The sequence below is a fragment of the Vombatus ursinus genome, unplaced genomic scaffold (assembly GCF_900497805.2).
Source record: "Vombatus ursinus unplaced genomic scaffold, bare-nosed wombat genome assembly UNPS02009573.1, whole genome shotgun sequence".
In the NCBI taxonomy this organism is placed as follows: Eukaryota; Metazoa; Chordata; class Mammalia; order Diprotodontia; family Vombatidae; genus Vombatus; species Vombatus ursinus.
The window spans coordinates 11,454,537-11,471,146 of NW_020949351.1; the positions used below are offsets into that span (position 1 = coordinate 11,454,537).

The 16,610-nt window shown below is 33.8% G+C and overlaps 1 protein-coding gene across 1 annotated transcript in view; it reads left to right on the forward strand.

The window, feature by feature from the left end:
- DOK6 (docking protein 6) overlaps positions 1-16,610 on the forward strand; it is a 622,361-nt gene that overhangs the window by 267,531 nt on the left and 338,220 nt on the right. The window lies entirely within an intron of this gene.

Here is a 16,610-nt window from a genome sequence, read left to right on the forward strand (position 1 = left end):
TCCAGCTTGAGGAAATTGAGCTGCTTCCAAAACAATGGCTCAGATGGATTAAGATACTGTACTGAATAGGTTACCTTATCTTAATGAGAATGTGTTCTGGATCTTTTATTTTTAGGAAGAAGCTGAAAAGAATAACTTTTTATAGATGTTTTGGATGCTTGTTTGTTATCTGCCTTTGTCTAGATGTTGCTCTCATTTGGTCTGAGGACTCTGTAAGTCCTCTGTCCTCACTCTCAGTATTAAGTAAACAGTGCTGGAAAGATGTGATTCAGTTCCATTTGGGATGTATAGTCATGTTCTTGCCAAGTAGTGCTAAGCTATTGGTAGGACGATAATAACGCTGTCATTGCAGAAGAGCAACAAAGCACAATCCAGGTCTCAAGATGATAGAAAACTGAACTTTAAGCAATTTATTATGTGCACAGCTGTTGCAGTCCAAAAATAAATAAACATCCAAATGGATTTTAATGATGTGGTTCATATAGCACTATTGTATTATTGAGATATGAGGTTAAGCTTGCTGTATTTGTCATTTTGAACCCCCTGTGCTATGTAGTATAATCTTTTTAGTTGGTATCTAATCATATCTTGATGAGAAATAGCATGAAGTATCTGATAAAGGGCTGATTTCCATGCTGTCATTATGAAAGGTATCATCATATTCTTAGTCACCTAGTGGCACAACCCTGGTGCTGTACTCAACTCCTTTGTGCTGCTCAGCCCACATATCCAATCCATTATAAGATCTTCTCATTTTTACCTTCAAATATCACCTTTTAAAGGCCCCTTCTTTTTACTTATATAGGCACAACCCTAACTCAGGCCTTCATCACCTCATTTGGTCCACTGCAATACCCTTTTAACTGCTCTTCCTGTCCCATATCTCTCCCTATTCATTTGCCGAGGTGATTTTTCTAAAGTATGGGTCTGACCATGTCACTTTCTTGCTTCAAAAAATTTCAATGTATCCTATTACCTCCAGGATCAAATATAAAAAAAATAAATAAAAGTCTGTTTGGCATTTAAAGCTCTTCATACCCTGGCCCATTCCTACCTTTCCAGCCTTCTTACACCTTATTTCTTTCTAGACATTCTATAATACAACTACTTTGGCCTACTTGCCGTTACTTGAATACAATACTTCTTTCATCTTTGTGCTTATGCACAGGCTATACCCCATGACTAGATTGTTTTCTACCATTACCTCTTCCTCTTATTTCCCTGGCTTCCTTTAAGATTCATCTAAATCCCACCTTCTGTAATGAGGCTTTTCCTGCTTTCCCTCAGGTGCTATAACTACTTCTTTTAAATTATTTCCTTCTCTCTCTCTCTCTCTCTCTCTCTCTCTCCATATAAATATACATATATATACATATATATGTATATGATACTATACATACATAGATATTCACATATTTTCTCCACCATTAGGATGTGAACTGCTTGAGAGCAGGAACTCATGTATGTGTATGTGTTTTAAGTTTCTTTGTATCCCCAGTGTTTAGATTAGCACCCATCAAATAATAAACAATTAATTAATACTTGACTAACTTCAACTCTTATAGATAGGGAAATTTGCCTTTAGGTAGAGATCTAAAGGGATTCTAACAAGGGGTTGTATGTCTTAGTATTCCTTTAAGGAAGAAGGCAAGGGTATATTCAGAGGGGTGGAATTTAGACCCTAGAATTGAGATGAGAATACTATTGGTAGAACTGGTGACCAGGTTGCAAGAGGGGATGAAAGCACAGGCTCCAGATAGAAAAGCAGCCAGATTATTTCCTGGAGTTCTTTCTACAGAGATCTAGGCTGCTAGGGCCCAAGCTCTGGCTTAGTCAGAAAGGAGAGGGAAGGAAGCTTATTTATTCAGTGCATACATCAGTGACCCTTGGGTATATGTTTCTTATCTCACCATTTGGGAAGAAGAGACAACCTGCCCCCTCCCCCAAGGTTCATCCAGGGACAATTGTGGCTTCAGTAAGTAAAATTTCAAAAATTTTAGTTTGATAATGAAAAAATGTTATCTCTTTGTAGAATTTATTTCATGTAAAGACTATTTTCTGGATGCTATAGAAGTGTCTACAAAAATGAAGGCATTTTACAAATTTCATCCTTAGAATTATTAAAGCTGTAGAGAGGTGGGAAAAGTAATATTTGAAGTTATCATGAGACATTTGCATGATGGGAAAGTCAAAACAAAAGGAAATAGTGGCTTCCATGTGGTTAACTGTTATAGAGGGTTGTAAAAAGCTAACCAACACAATTTCTAATTGTTAAATATAATCTAGTAGCAGTGAACATTAGACACTATTCTTCAGGGACAGGGGAAAGCTGATAGCATTGGTAAAATGACAACTTGAGTGATTCTAAATTATAAATAAAAATAAAATTGTGTCCAAATGACCATTATGATTCCTCAAACACCATGAACTGTATCAATTTTCAGCAGTAAATTTATAGCATATAATTTCGGCTACTTTATTTTGGTTAAAAAACATCTCTCAGTAGTCAGGCAATATCCTAAAGAACTCAGGTTAAATGTTGCCACTAAGTCATATTCAATTTATTTTTCTTCTCTCATTACTATAGCTAGCATTTCTAGTACAATAGAGAATAATACTATTGATAAGGGATATCCTTATTTCACTCCTGATCTTATTGGGAAGGCAAGTTTATTCCTATTAGAGATAAAGCTTGCTCTTGGTATTAGATAGATACTACTTATTAAAAGGTTTCATTGATTCTTATTCAGTCTAGTATGTTTAAAAAGAATGGGGGTTAATTAGGCATAGACCATGGAAGAAACTAAGTATAGACCAAGGTAGAAACTGAATATAAAACAACATCTTACATGGTATACCAAGATAAAGTCAAAATGGGGTACATGATTTAGATATAAAGGCTGATACTATAAGCAAACTAGGAGAGCAAGAAAGACTTTACCTGCAGGGCAGCTAAGTGGTGCAGTGGATAAAGCACCGGCCCTGAAGTCAGGAGGGCCTGAGTTCAAATTCGGCCTCAGACCAAACTTGATACGTACTAGTTGTGTGACCTTGGGCAAGTCACTTAACCCCAATTGCCTCACTAAAAATAAAATAAAATAAAATTTTAAAAAAAGAGTTTACCTGCCAGATTTATGGAGAAGGGAAGAATTTATGACCAAACAAGAGATAGAGATCATTATGAAATATAAAATGGACAATTTTGATTACATTAAATTGAAAAGTTTTTGCACACACAAAGCCAATACAACCAAGATTAAAAGGGAAGCAGAAAACTGGGACACACTTTTCACAGCAAGTGTCTCTGATAAAGGTCTCATTTCTAAAATACATAGAGAATTGAGTCAAATTTACAAGAATAAAAGTCATTCCCTGATTGACAAATGGTCAAAGGATATGAACAGGCAGTTCTCAGATGAAGAAATTAAAGCCATCTATAGTCATATAAAAATGCTCTAAATCTCAATTGATTAGAGAAATGCAAATCAAAACAACTCTGAGGTACCACATCACACCTATCATATTGGCTGACATGACAAAACAGGAAAATGATAAACATTGGAGAAGACGTGGGAAATTTGGAACACTAATGCATTGTTGGTGGAGTTATGAACTGACCCAACCATTCTGGAGAGCAATTTGGAACCATGCCCAAAGAGCTATAAAACTGTACATACCCTTTGACCCAGCAATACCATGTCTAGGTCTGTGTCTCAAAAAGATCATAAAAATGGGAAAAGGGCTCACATATACAAAAAAACATTTATAGCAGCTCTTTTTGTAGTGGCCAAGAATTAGAAATCGAGGGGATGTCCTTCAATTGTGTAATGGCTGAAAAACTTGTGATATATGAATGTAATGGAATACTATTGTTCCATAAGAAATGATGAACAGTCAGACTTCAGAAAAACCTGGAAAGACTTATATGAACTGATGCTGAGTGAAATGAACAGAACCAGGAGAACATTGTACAGAGTAACAGCAACACTGTACAATGATCAACTGTGATAGACTTAGCTCTTCTCAGCTATGCAGGTATCTAAGACATCTCCAAAAGACTCATGACGGCAAATGCTATCCACATGCAGAAAATGAACTATGGAGGCTGAATGCAGATCAAAGTCTATTTGCTCTCTTTTGTTTTATTTCTTTCTTCTTTCTTGTTGTTTCTCCCATTGGTTCTACTACTTCTTTATAACATGAATAATATGAAAATATGTTTAATATGAATGTATATGCAGAGCCTGTATCAGATTGCACACTATCTCAGAGAGGTGGGAGGGCAGGGAGGGGGAGAAAATTTAGAACTCTAAATTTTATGGAAGTGAATGTTGAAAACTAAAAACAAAAAAACGAATAGAATATGCAAAAAAAGAATGGGTTTTTTTTTGTTAAAATCTTTTTCTACATCTGTTGAGAAAATCATATGATTTTTGTTGTTTTTATTATTGATATTGTCAATTATGTTGATAGTTTTCCCAATATGGAACTACCCCTGAATTCCTGCTATAAATCCAACCTGGTCAGACAGTATGAACTTTGTGGTAGATTGCTGTAATCACTTGCTAGAATTTTATTTAAAATTTATGCATTGATAGTCATTGCAGAAAATAACATATAGTTTTCTTTCACTATTTTTGCTCTCCAGGGTTTAGATATCAAAATTATATTTGTCTCATAAAAGGTATTAGTAGGACTCCTTCTTTACCCATTTTTAAGAGTTTTATATAGTACTGAGATCAGTTGTTCAATAAATGTTTGTTAGAATTCACTTGTAAATCCATTTAGTCTCCAGGATGTTTTCTTAGGGAGCTCATTAATGGCTTTTTCAAGTTTTATTTTAAGGAAGTTATTTAAGTATTTTATTTCCTCTTCTGTTAATCTGGGAAATTTATATTTTTCTAAATATTAATATACTTCACTTAGATTGTCAGTTTTATTGTCATATAATTGGGCAAAATATCACCTAATAATCATTTTATGGTGGGGCATTCACTTTTTTCAATTTTGATACTTCTCATTTGGTTTTCTTATTTCCTTTTTTAAATCAAATGATCTAATGGTTTATATATTTCTTTGGGATTTTTGTAAAACCAAGTCACATTTTTTCTTATGGGTCTGATGGTTTTCGTCCTTTGAATTTATTAATCTCTCCTTTGATTTTCAAAATTTCGATTTTGGTGTTTAATCGGGGATTTTGAATTTGTCCTTTTTCCAGTTTTTTTTTTAGTTGCATGTTCACATTGATCTGCTGTTCTTTTTATCAATGTACTAATTATTAGATATAAATTTTCCCCTAAGTATTATTTTGGCTGCATCCCACAAATTTTGAAATGTTGTCTTGTTGTCATTCTCTTTAATGAAATATTTGATTGTTTCCATTATTTATTCATTCTTTAGGAACAGATTATTTTGTATCCAAATAACTTTAAACCTATGCTGCAAAACTCTTTATTAAATGTCTAAAAAGGATGCTTTTAATATTTTTTTTGCTTTTCTCTATTTGCTTCTGAGGTTTTTATACCCTAATATATGACCATTTTTTTGTGACAGTGGTATATATAACTAAGAAAAAGGTAGTCTCTTTCCTATTCCCATGCAACTTTCTCTTGAGGCCTATCATATCTAACTTTTCTAAGAATATATTCATCTCCTTGACTTCTCCATTGCTTATTTTATGTTTAGATTTATCTAACTCTGATTGGGGAAAGCTGAAATCTCCCTCTAATATAGATTTACTGTTTATTTCCTCCATTAATTAATTCAACATTTCCTTTAAGAATTTGAATTTTGAATTCAGTTTAGGTCATATATGTTTAGTATTTATATTACTTCATTGTCTATGGTTCCTTTTAGCAAGAGGTAATTTCACTGCTTATCCCTTCTAATTAGGTGTATTTTTACCTTTGCTTTATCTGAGATCATGATTGCTGCTCCTGCCCTTTTTACTTCAACAGAAGCATACAAAATTTTGCTCCAGCCCCTTATTTTAACTCTTTGTGTGTCTCTCTGTTTCAAGTGTTTTTCACGTTTAAAAAAACAAAACAAAACAAAAAAACAACATACTTTTGGATTCTGGTCTTTTTACTGTTTGCTATCTGTTTCCATTTTATGGTTGAGTTCACCCCTTTCACATTCAAATCATGATTACTAACTACATTTCCCTCCATGCTAATGTTCTCTGTTTATCTTTTTCTCTTTCCTTTTTTATCTTGTCCCTCCTCTAAAGTCTGTTTTGTTTTTTACCAATGCCTTCTTTTATCTGTCCCCTCTTTTATCATCCTCCATTTTTTTCTAGTTCCCTTCTTTTCCTAATTTCTTTTTGGGTAAGATAAATTTCTACTACCAATAGCATATCTAGATATATATTTCCCTCTTTGAACCAATTTAGATGTGAGTGAGGTTCAAGTATTGCTAACCTCTGCCTGCCCCACCATTTTTACCTCCACTATAAAAAACTTATTCCTTTTCCCTTTCTTTTATGTGAGATAATTTTCCCCATTCTTTCTCTCCCTTCCTCCTTCTCCTACAGGATTCCTCTTTCTTGTCTATCCATTTTTTTTTGCACCATCCCAAAGTAATCAACTCACTCTTACACCCTCTTTCAATGTGGAATCATTCTAACTGCCCTAATAATTACAAAATTCTTACAAGACACATGCATCATCTTCCCATACTGAATGGCAAGCAAGTTTACCTTATTGAGTCACTTATGATTTCTCTACCATGTTTACTTTTTATGCTTTTCTTGAGCTTTGTGTTTGAAAGTCAAATTTTTTATTTGGTTCTGGTCTTTTTATCAGGAATGTTTGAAAGTTCTCTATTTAATCAAATATCCAATTTTTCACTTGAAGGATTATATTCAGTTTAGTTGGGTGTATTGTTCTTGTTTGTAATCCCAGATCTTTTACCTTCTATAATATCATAAGTCCTTTACTGAATTAATGTGGTAGCTGCTAAATCTTGTGTGATCTTGACTGTGGCTCCACAATATTTGAATGGTTTCATTTTGGTTACTTGAAGTATTTTCTTTTTAACCCAAGGGCTTTAGAAATTGACTATAATAGTCCGCAGAGTTCTCATTTCAGGATTTCTTTCAGGTGATGATTGGTGGATTATTTCAATTTTTATTTTACCCTCTGGTTCTAGGATATCTGGGGAGTTTTCCTTGACAATTTCTCAAAATATGATGTCTAAGCTCTTTCTTTCATCATGCCTTTCAGTTAATCCAGTAATTCTCATACTATCTCTCCTCAATCAATTTTCCAGGTCAGTTGTTTTTCCTATGAGATATTTCACATTTTCTTTTTTTAAATTTTTTGACTTTATTGTATTGTTTCTTGATGTCTCATGCAATCGTTAGGTTCCACTTGTCCAATTCTCATTTTTGAGGAGTTATTTTCATCAGCGAATTTTTGTACCTCTTTTCTATTTAGTCAATTCTGTTTTTAAAGTTATTTCCCTCAGTATTTTTGTGCTTTTTTTTAACCAAACTGTTGTCTTTTCATAATTTTCTTCCTTTTTTGAATAATTTTTCTTCTACCACTCTTATTTGATTTTTAAAATCATTTTTAGCTTCTCCAGAATTCTTTTTAGGCTTTTTTTCCAATTCACATTTTCTTTGATGCTTTGCTTTTAGCAGTTTTGATTAAATTTTCCTTTGAATTTGTAATTTGATTTTGCCTGTCACCATAGTAGCTTTTTATGGTCAGTTTCTTCTGTTGTTGCCTGCTCATTTTTCCACCTTGATCTGGAATGTTATGTTAATGTTGGACTTTGTTCTCAGTATGGTAAATGGGGGTTGTGGTGGCACTGTCTCAAGCTTCAGGCTTATATGCACAGCTGATTTCAGAGCTAATTCTGAGGAATTGGAAGTTTTAAATGCTTTCAAGGTGGTGCAATGTGGGAAGAGATGTGGTCATTGCTCTCCTGGTCTTCACTCTGGCATTATTTTAAAATTGTTTGGAGAAGGATTTTTCATGGGCTCAGCTGAACACTTTCTCTGCTCTGCCATCTTGGCTCCAACCATGGAAGTCTGTGCCTTGTATTCTAAGAAAAGAATGTAGCCATCAGTTTCAGAGAGTGATGTATGATAACGGTTAGCAGGAGTATATGAAGATGAAAATTTTAAGATATTTACTTGCTTAGTGTGATGTCCAGAATCAAAAAGTATATATGTATACATACACATATGTAATCACACACCTACAGATATAGATACGTACATGTGTGTGTCCAGTTATTCACAGAATTAGAACGTGACAAAGTACACCTTTGCAGAAAAAAAGCTGGATTTGAAGCAAAAGTGACCTGAGTTCAATCAATTCCTATCTCAGTCACCTAGCATGTGACAGGCTTTGTGCTAAGCATTGGGCGTGCAAAGAAAAGTAAAAGATAGTCCATACTCTTGAGAAATTCACAATCTGATGGGGACAGAAGTTACAAATCACGATATACAGGATACCAGCTATATACTAGATAAATTTAAAATAACCAACAACAAGATGGCACTAGAATTAAAAGGAATTGGGAAAGGGTCCCTCTAGAAATCAGAATTTTAGCTGGAACTTGAAGGAAGCCATGTAAACCAGTAGGTGGAAATGAAGAGGGAAAATATTCCATGAAGAGGGAAAATATTCCATGCATGAAGATTAGGCAGTGAAAGTGTCCAGAATTGAGATTGAATGTCTTGTTCAAAGAACAGCAAAGAAGCCATTGTCACTAGAATAAAGTATATGTGTGGAAGGTATAAGATGTATGAAGACTAGAAATTTGGGGGAGGTAGAAAGGGCAAGAAAGGCTTTAAAAGGCAAGTGGAAAATATTATATTTGATCCTATAGGTGATGGGAAGCCAATGGAGTTTATTGAGTAGGCAGGGTGACATGGTTAGACCTGTACTTTAGGAAGATCATTCTGACAGCTGATTGGAGAAGGGAATGGAGTAGGGAGAGACTTATGGCAGACACACCAATCATATACTAGCTTTGTGGCCCTGGATAAGTCAGTTAACCTCTCTGAGCCTCAAGTTCTTCACCTGATAAATAGAGATTCTTATCAACAAACATTTACTAAGTATGGGTCTCAATGTCAGTGATACAGACAAAAACAAAATAGTCCTTTCTCCCACAGATCATACTTTACCTTAGGGAGAATGCAACATAATCCCAGATAAGTAAATACAAGGAAATTTGAACCAAGAGAAAGAACAACTCTGTGAATCAGAGGAGATTTCATGAATGAAGTGACATCCAGCTGATCCTTGAAGGAAGATTTTTTAAAATGGAAGGACCAAAATGGGGGAGGGGGTTCTTGGGGGTCCACTTTTGCAAGTGTATGAGAAAACAGATAGAATATCTAGCTCAAGGAGTAGCTAGTAATACAGAAAGAGTGGAAAACATTGTGTGGGAAAGTAGGTATAAGAGTATAAAATAACACTGAAACAGTAACCAGATTATACAGGGTTTGAAATGGCCTGCTGAGGAGTTTGCATTTTATCCTGAGGCAAAAGAGAATGATAGGATGTTTTTGAATAGACTTTGTATAACCAGGTCTGTATCTTATAAGTATTAATTTGGCAACTGTGTGGAGGTGTATTGGAGATGGGAAACATTGAAAGAAAGAAGGTCAATTGGGAAACTGTTGCAATAATCCAAGTAAGAAGCAATGAGAGCCTGAACTATGATGATGTTCATGTGAGTTGTTTTAATTAACTAAAAACATTTGAATGCAAGGTAATCTTCCATAGACTCATTAAAAACATCTTCAAGACAACTTGGTAGTAGACATGACAGCAAAGGATGATATATTTGTAAGTCTTCCCTTTCTGACATGATTTTGATTTCTCCTGCTAGGTTTCTATATTTTGAGAGCTTTTGATTCTACATACTTTGAAAACTGTGAATATTCAGGAAGGTAATATCTATTAAAATCTTCTTTTTTTCTTTTTTATTAATTTAATTTGAGTTATCAAAAATCACTTCTATAAGTTTTTGAGTTTTAAATTTTTCTTCCCCTCCCTCCCCACCTCCTTCCTCAAGATGGTGCGCAACCTCATAGAGACTATACATATACATTCTATTAAACATAGTTTCACATTAGTGATGTGGTAGGAAGAATTAGAACCAATAGGAGGAACCACAAGAAAGAGAAGACAAAATGAAACAGAAGAAAAAATAGCAAATAGTATGCTTCGATCTGCATTCAAACTCCATAGTTCTTTCTTTGGATGGGGGCAGCATTTTCCATCATGAGACCTTTGGAGGTGTCTTAGATCCTTGCATTGCTGAGAAGGGCTAAGTCTATCAATGTTACTCATCACACAATGTCACTGTTACTGTGTACAATGTTCTCTTGGTTCTTCTCACTTCACTCAGCATCAGTCCATACAAGTCTTTCTAGATTTTTCTGAAGTCAGCCTGCTCATCATTTCTTATAGCACAATAGTATTCCATTACATTCATATACCACAACTTGTTCAGCCCTTCACCAATTGATAGGCATTCCCTCAATTTCCAATTCTTTGCCACCACAAAAAGAGCTGCTGTAATATTTTTGTACATGTGGGTCCTTTTCCCATTTTTATGATCTCTTTGGGATGCAACCATAGAAGTGCTATTGCTGGGTCAGAGGATATGCACATTTTTATTGCCCTTTGGGCATAGTTCCAAATCACTCTCTAAAATGGTTAGATCATTTCACAATTCCACTAACAATGTATTAGTGTTCCAATTTTCTCACATCTTCTCCAACATTTATCATTTTCCTTTTTTGGCATGTTGGCCAATCTGATAGGTGTGATGTGGTTAAAAATCTTCTTAAATTGGTGTGGGTCAATGTTATGTCTGACCAACTTTTAGAAACAACTTTATCTGTGTTAATACTCTAGTTACCTAACTTCCCAGTGGTATTTTATTCATTTTCTAACAGTGTAGTTTGAAGTTAAAGGGAGACCATTCCATAGGCACCCATATATTCATTTACACATGTTCAAAACAAAGGAGGGAATGAATCTATTTGTATTAAAGATGCCTAAATTTAGGTTTGACTCTAGAGAAGTGAAGAAAAATAACCCTTCATCTTAAGTGACACCAGTGTAGCACTTTCAGTCAACTACCATAGTCAATCAATTAGCTTTTATTAAGTACTGCTACATGCCTGGCACTATGCTAACACTTTCACAAGAAATCCATTTGATTTAGAAATAAAAGAAGGAAATTATGCTCACTGATTGTTCAGTGCAGACAGCAACTTGAAAGAAGCTGCAACAATTTACATTTCTAGCTGACTCAGTCACTGTGGGATAGAATTGCTGATTTATAGCCATCTGCTTCTTAGCCAGCCTTCTAAAAGATTGGGGGGGGGGGGATCATTAAAAGAGAATGTAGTGGCCTTATGTGATCCAAAATGTGTTTGAATTTTGAATTTAATTCTTTAGAGAAACTAAAATATTGTGCAGCAGTGACAGCATAATGAGATTTTATATTTTTATGTTCTTTACAAGTTCATGTTGAATAAAAAAAGTCAGATCTTAAAGTGTGCTGATTCTTAAACAATTTAAATCAATTTGGGCAAATGTAGTGAGACAGAAATATGAGAGGAGCATTGGAAGGTGGTAACCATACAATCTTAGAGCTGTGATAGATGGCCTGGCATACACTTTAGATTTTAGGAATATATATCAAGGTATAGTCTTAAATTTCAGTACTAAAGGGAAGTCAGTTCAAAAAGGATATGTGATTATAAAGAATGAAATTCTGCTTATAGAGTCAAAATGCATTGTCATGAGGATGTCAATAGACTGATGGGGCTATATAGGGAGCTTGTCTAGGAACTCTGTGGAAAGAAGGATTCATGCATAAAGACAACTATTCAACTTCTCTTTTGTTTCTGTTTATTCTATCAAGGAAGATTAGCTTCAGACTGGAAGGGAGAGAATTAAAAATAGTTAATAGAATTAAAACTCCAGATAGTGTAACAGCTAGATATTCTTAATGAATTAAAGCCATCTGACCCAAACCAACTTTATCACAGAGTATTGAAAGAACTTGTGAGTAGGATTGCAAAATTGTTCTTGGTAATCTTTGAGGAAATGTGGAGAACCATGTCATGGTACTAAAGACAGGCAAGAGTCCAATTGTGGGAGGAAGGGATAGAAGAAGAGTGGATACTTCAAATTGTAGGCTAGTGAGGTTGAGAATGACTCCTTGTAGAATTCCTAGAATGATTATTAAAGATTATTGAAGTTTGTGTACAACTAGAAGAGGTTATCAGTGAGGATCAATATGAGGTCATTAAGGAAAAGTCATAAAAGTCTAACTTCATTTCTATTTTGGCATAATTACTATATTCAAGGAAAATAAAAGACTTAATATAGCTCATCTTCTACAAGACAGCTTCCAAACACTCTAACTGTATCCTTATGTCCAGAAGAAGAAAAGTAAATTGGATCATAGTAGAGTCAAGATTGGATTCACAGCTAGCTGAGTGACTGAACACAAAGAGTTGTTAGTATCATTGCCAACCGGAAGGGAAGTTGATAATGGTGTGTCAACAGACAGTGTTTGGCCCTATGCCTAGATAGTTATTTTTGATAATTTTGACAAAGGTATAGATGTCAATATGCTTATCTAATTTCAGATAATATGAAACTGTCTAATATGTTAGGTTACAGAATCAGTGTTCAAAACAGATGAAGTATATTCTTTAGAAAACAATTCTTGTGAGAAAAAAACCCTTAGGATTTTTAATGAACTAAAATATATTAGTAGTATAATTGAAAGGCAAAAGAACTAATATAAGGAAAGATCCATAGTGTGGAGGATGATGGAGATGATATTATCGTTATGCTATTCCCTGTTCAGATCACATCTGAAATAGTCCATCGAGTTCATAGTATTCAAGGTGGGAGTGATCTGTAAATATGTATAATTTTAAAGTATAATATATCAATAAAACTGTAAAAAGAAAAACTAACACCTTTGTATTGGATAGAATATAGATAAGTTGGAATGTGTCCAAATAAAAGTGACCATGATAATGAGAGGACTAAAAACCATTCTATGAGATCATTGATTTAAAGAACTAGAAAAGATTAGATTCTAAATAACATTATAATATTCTCCAAATACATGGAATGTTTTGTGTAACTGAAAGATTGGATAAAAATGTGAATGCCTCACTAGAAATTAGGATCTTTATTAGAATCATGGGGCTACAGAAATATCAAGTTTATATTCTGCTCCTCCTACCATCCTTTTTCAGCTCCAGGTGAGAAAATGGTTTAATAATTTACTCGAAATATCCATGTAATAAAAGTTCTAAAATTTCCATAAGTAACCTCATCTAATATTACTTATTAATTTATATGTTTCTCTGATGAAATTACTTCCTCCAGCAGTGTAGCAATTGAAAAATAAATGACAAGCACTGTTTATGTTCCTTACAGCATAGTTACAAAGTGTTCTCAGTGTATAATCTTCTGGGTGAATTAGTGAATTTATTTTAAGATAAAATTTTGCTTTCTTTTAGTTAAATATAGAAAATGTTGAAATCATCATCACCATAAAATTTACAAATTCAATTCAATAAGCATTTATTTAATACAACTCTGCTCAAATCATGAGAGAACATGGTACAGAGGTATTAACAAATGGCCAGTCTTGGGGCAGTAATACTCCTAAGTGAAAGCTGAACCAAATTAAATAAAATTAGGAAATATTTGACAAAACAAATAAAAATACAATAAAACATAGATAACATTACATTTTAAAACTGTCAATATGCAGCTCATATGGATTCTTATGTATATATTAGTAGCCCCCTGTTTCTATCTGTTTGACAGCACTGGTATAGTGGATGGAGAGTTTACAATATGGGAAGATATCAGTTCAAGTCTCCTTGTGACACATACTTGTTATGTGATGTTGGGAAAGTCATTTAACTTCTAATGCCCCAGGCATAACTAAATAGTTCCTTACACTAAGAAAATGTAACCCCACACTAAAAAGTACAATTTACAAGGTACAGTACCCAGAAATAGAAGAATCTTCATATTGGTGTTGGTTTGATGTTGAATACAGTATGAAGGAATTTATATCTCTCTGGCTTATATCTTCAGGGGTTGCAGAGTAGATGAAAAGGTTTTAATAATCACATTTTTGTACTAAACATTAGTTTAACTGTTGGACTTTTAACATATCTTTCTTCAAGCAATCAACAAGTTGACACTCTACTGTAAGGATTGAAACAAATCTATATTGACATTCTCAGTATGAATAACCATAAGACATAAAGAAGTTGCAGATACATGGTAGGACAGATCCTAGGTTCTCAGAGAGATGAATAAAGAAGTTGGCAAAGTTGTCATCATGTACCCCAAAGCAACAAGAAGCATATTTTTCTGCAATGTTAGGTAAATTTTCCTTTCATTTCTCATAATCAGAGTAAGAAAGATCATTGAACCTTATATGACCAAGTTCCGTGCAAAAAGAAATTCTATGAAGAAATTGATAAGGGTCTTCAAATTAAATCAATATCTGCCTAATATTCAATGGCTTCAATATAAAAGTGGCCATAAGATGGGCAAAAACAAAACTAAAACTATGTTGTAGTTTGAAATCAAGAAATGAAATAGACCAAAAGCATGTAAACAGTTTGTTTCACATACCTCTATATCATGAACATTCATCAAGAAAAGAGTGAGAAGGTATTGGAAATGGAGAGCAGCAAATAATAACATAAAATATGGTATAAATTAGATGTTACCTTAAATAAATATCAATATAAATGTTGCCTTATATCCATATCAGAAAAAATTAATGAAACAAAATCAAAGAAAGGATTCTTTACTAAAGTTTTCCATATGCTCTTATTCACAGATGATATTATGTTAATTGCATTGAGCCCTAGAATATAAAAAGCCATTTCAGTGAAAGCTGCAGGAGTACAAAGGAGACTTATCAAACTAATCCTTCTCACTAAGAAAAAAAAATCCCTACTTCAAAGATCTGTAATATTTTTGTACGTACTCTCTTAGTTAAATCCAAACCCACTATCAACTAATCAATAAGCATTTGTTTAAGTGCCTAATATCTGCTCAGCCTTGTATTAGCTGTGGGGGATTCAAAGATAAAAGAAAAAGAACTCCAGCCCTCAAAGTACTTACATTTTTTATGTAGATCACATGTACATATGTAGATGAAAATATATGCGGAATAAATACAATACAATTGGAATAGAGAAGTCACACAATTATTACTAAGCACCTACTTTGTACTAGTCACAGTACTAGGTGCTAAGGATACAAACATAAAGAGTGAATCAATCCTACTCCAGAGGCTTATTTCCTAAGGCTTTTAAAGGTTACTCTCCACTTTAGCAGATTATCTTTGGAAGATGCTGAGAGCAAAATATTCATCACCTTCCTGTAAATTTAGTGATAAGCATTTCTAAACTTACATTGTTACTCAGATGTAAAGGGAAGCATTATTATTATCTTTATTATAAGAATTATTATTACTACTAATAAAATTATATTACTAAAAACTTTTCCAACTTGGAAAGATCTATCAGAGCTGGTATTTTATTGACATAGTCTTTGAGAATGCAAAATTACTTCCATGTCATCATAAGGTATCGAACTGGGTCTTAAATGGAGATGAAGAAATGAAGTGATTAAAAAAATACATAGTGCCTATATGGGCAACTGGACAAGGAGCTTAACAACTTAGTCCATCAATATATGTACTTTTATCAGATACTAAAAATTAACAATGAATTGGATCCATAATTTAATAAAAGGGGGAGATTAGATTGATCTGGACCACATTTAAGGAATTTGCAGAGTATATAGTAAGCCCAAACCATTCATTTCTATAAATTCCCTATTCTCTTAACTCCATTATTCTCCTATTAATGTTATTTGACAACAAATAATAGAATGATACAATTTCAGAATCTATAACAAGATCAATTAAGATGTATATGGAAAGTACCTAGTCATGTCATCGGTGATAGAATACGTGAAAGGTGTAATGTGAATGATATTATCATGAATATGTATATCATGGAGGGAGAATGAGAGACAACAGATAAATAGTTCAAAAGATGGATTGGAGGCAATAAGATTTCAAAAGAGTATGAGAAGACCTGAAATGTATCAGGTGGATATTATATGGAGTACTTATGCAAAGTTAGGTAGAAGTATTGCATTAGAAGAGAAGGCATAGAATGGTTGCAATATGATAGTAAAGTGAGTACTCACATGAATGAAATGATGGATGCACCAAATTTACCAAAGTTTGAATGAAATAAAAGAATTTATTGAGTATTTTTTGTGCTTGGGGGCTACTTGAAGTTTAATCAAGGGTGCCCTTGTCATCTGCCTTACCACTGTGTCCTAAAGTCATCTGGGCCTTATCATCTATCCTAACTCCATGCCCTCTGGAACCCCAGGCACTGCTGTCTGACCTGCTGTTGTACTCTATACATTAAGAATTTTGGGCTTTGTCATGTGAAGCACTGTTGCTCTCAGACTTTAAGGTAATTCCATATGCTCAGCAGCTAAACTTTCTAGATACTTGCTGTTTTTGTGCCCCCTATTAGAATGTAA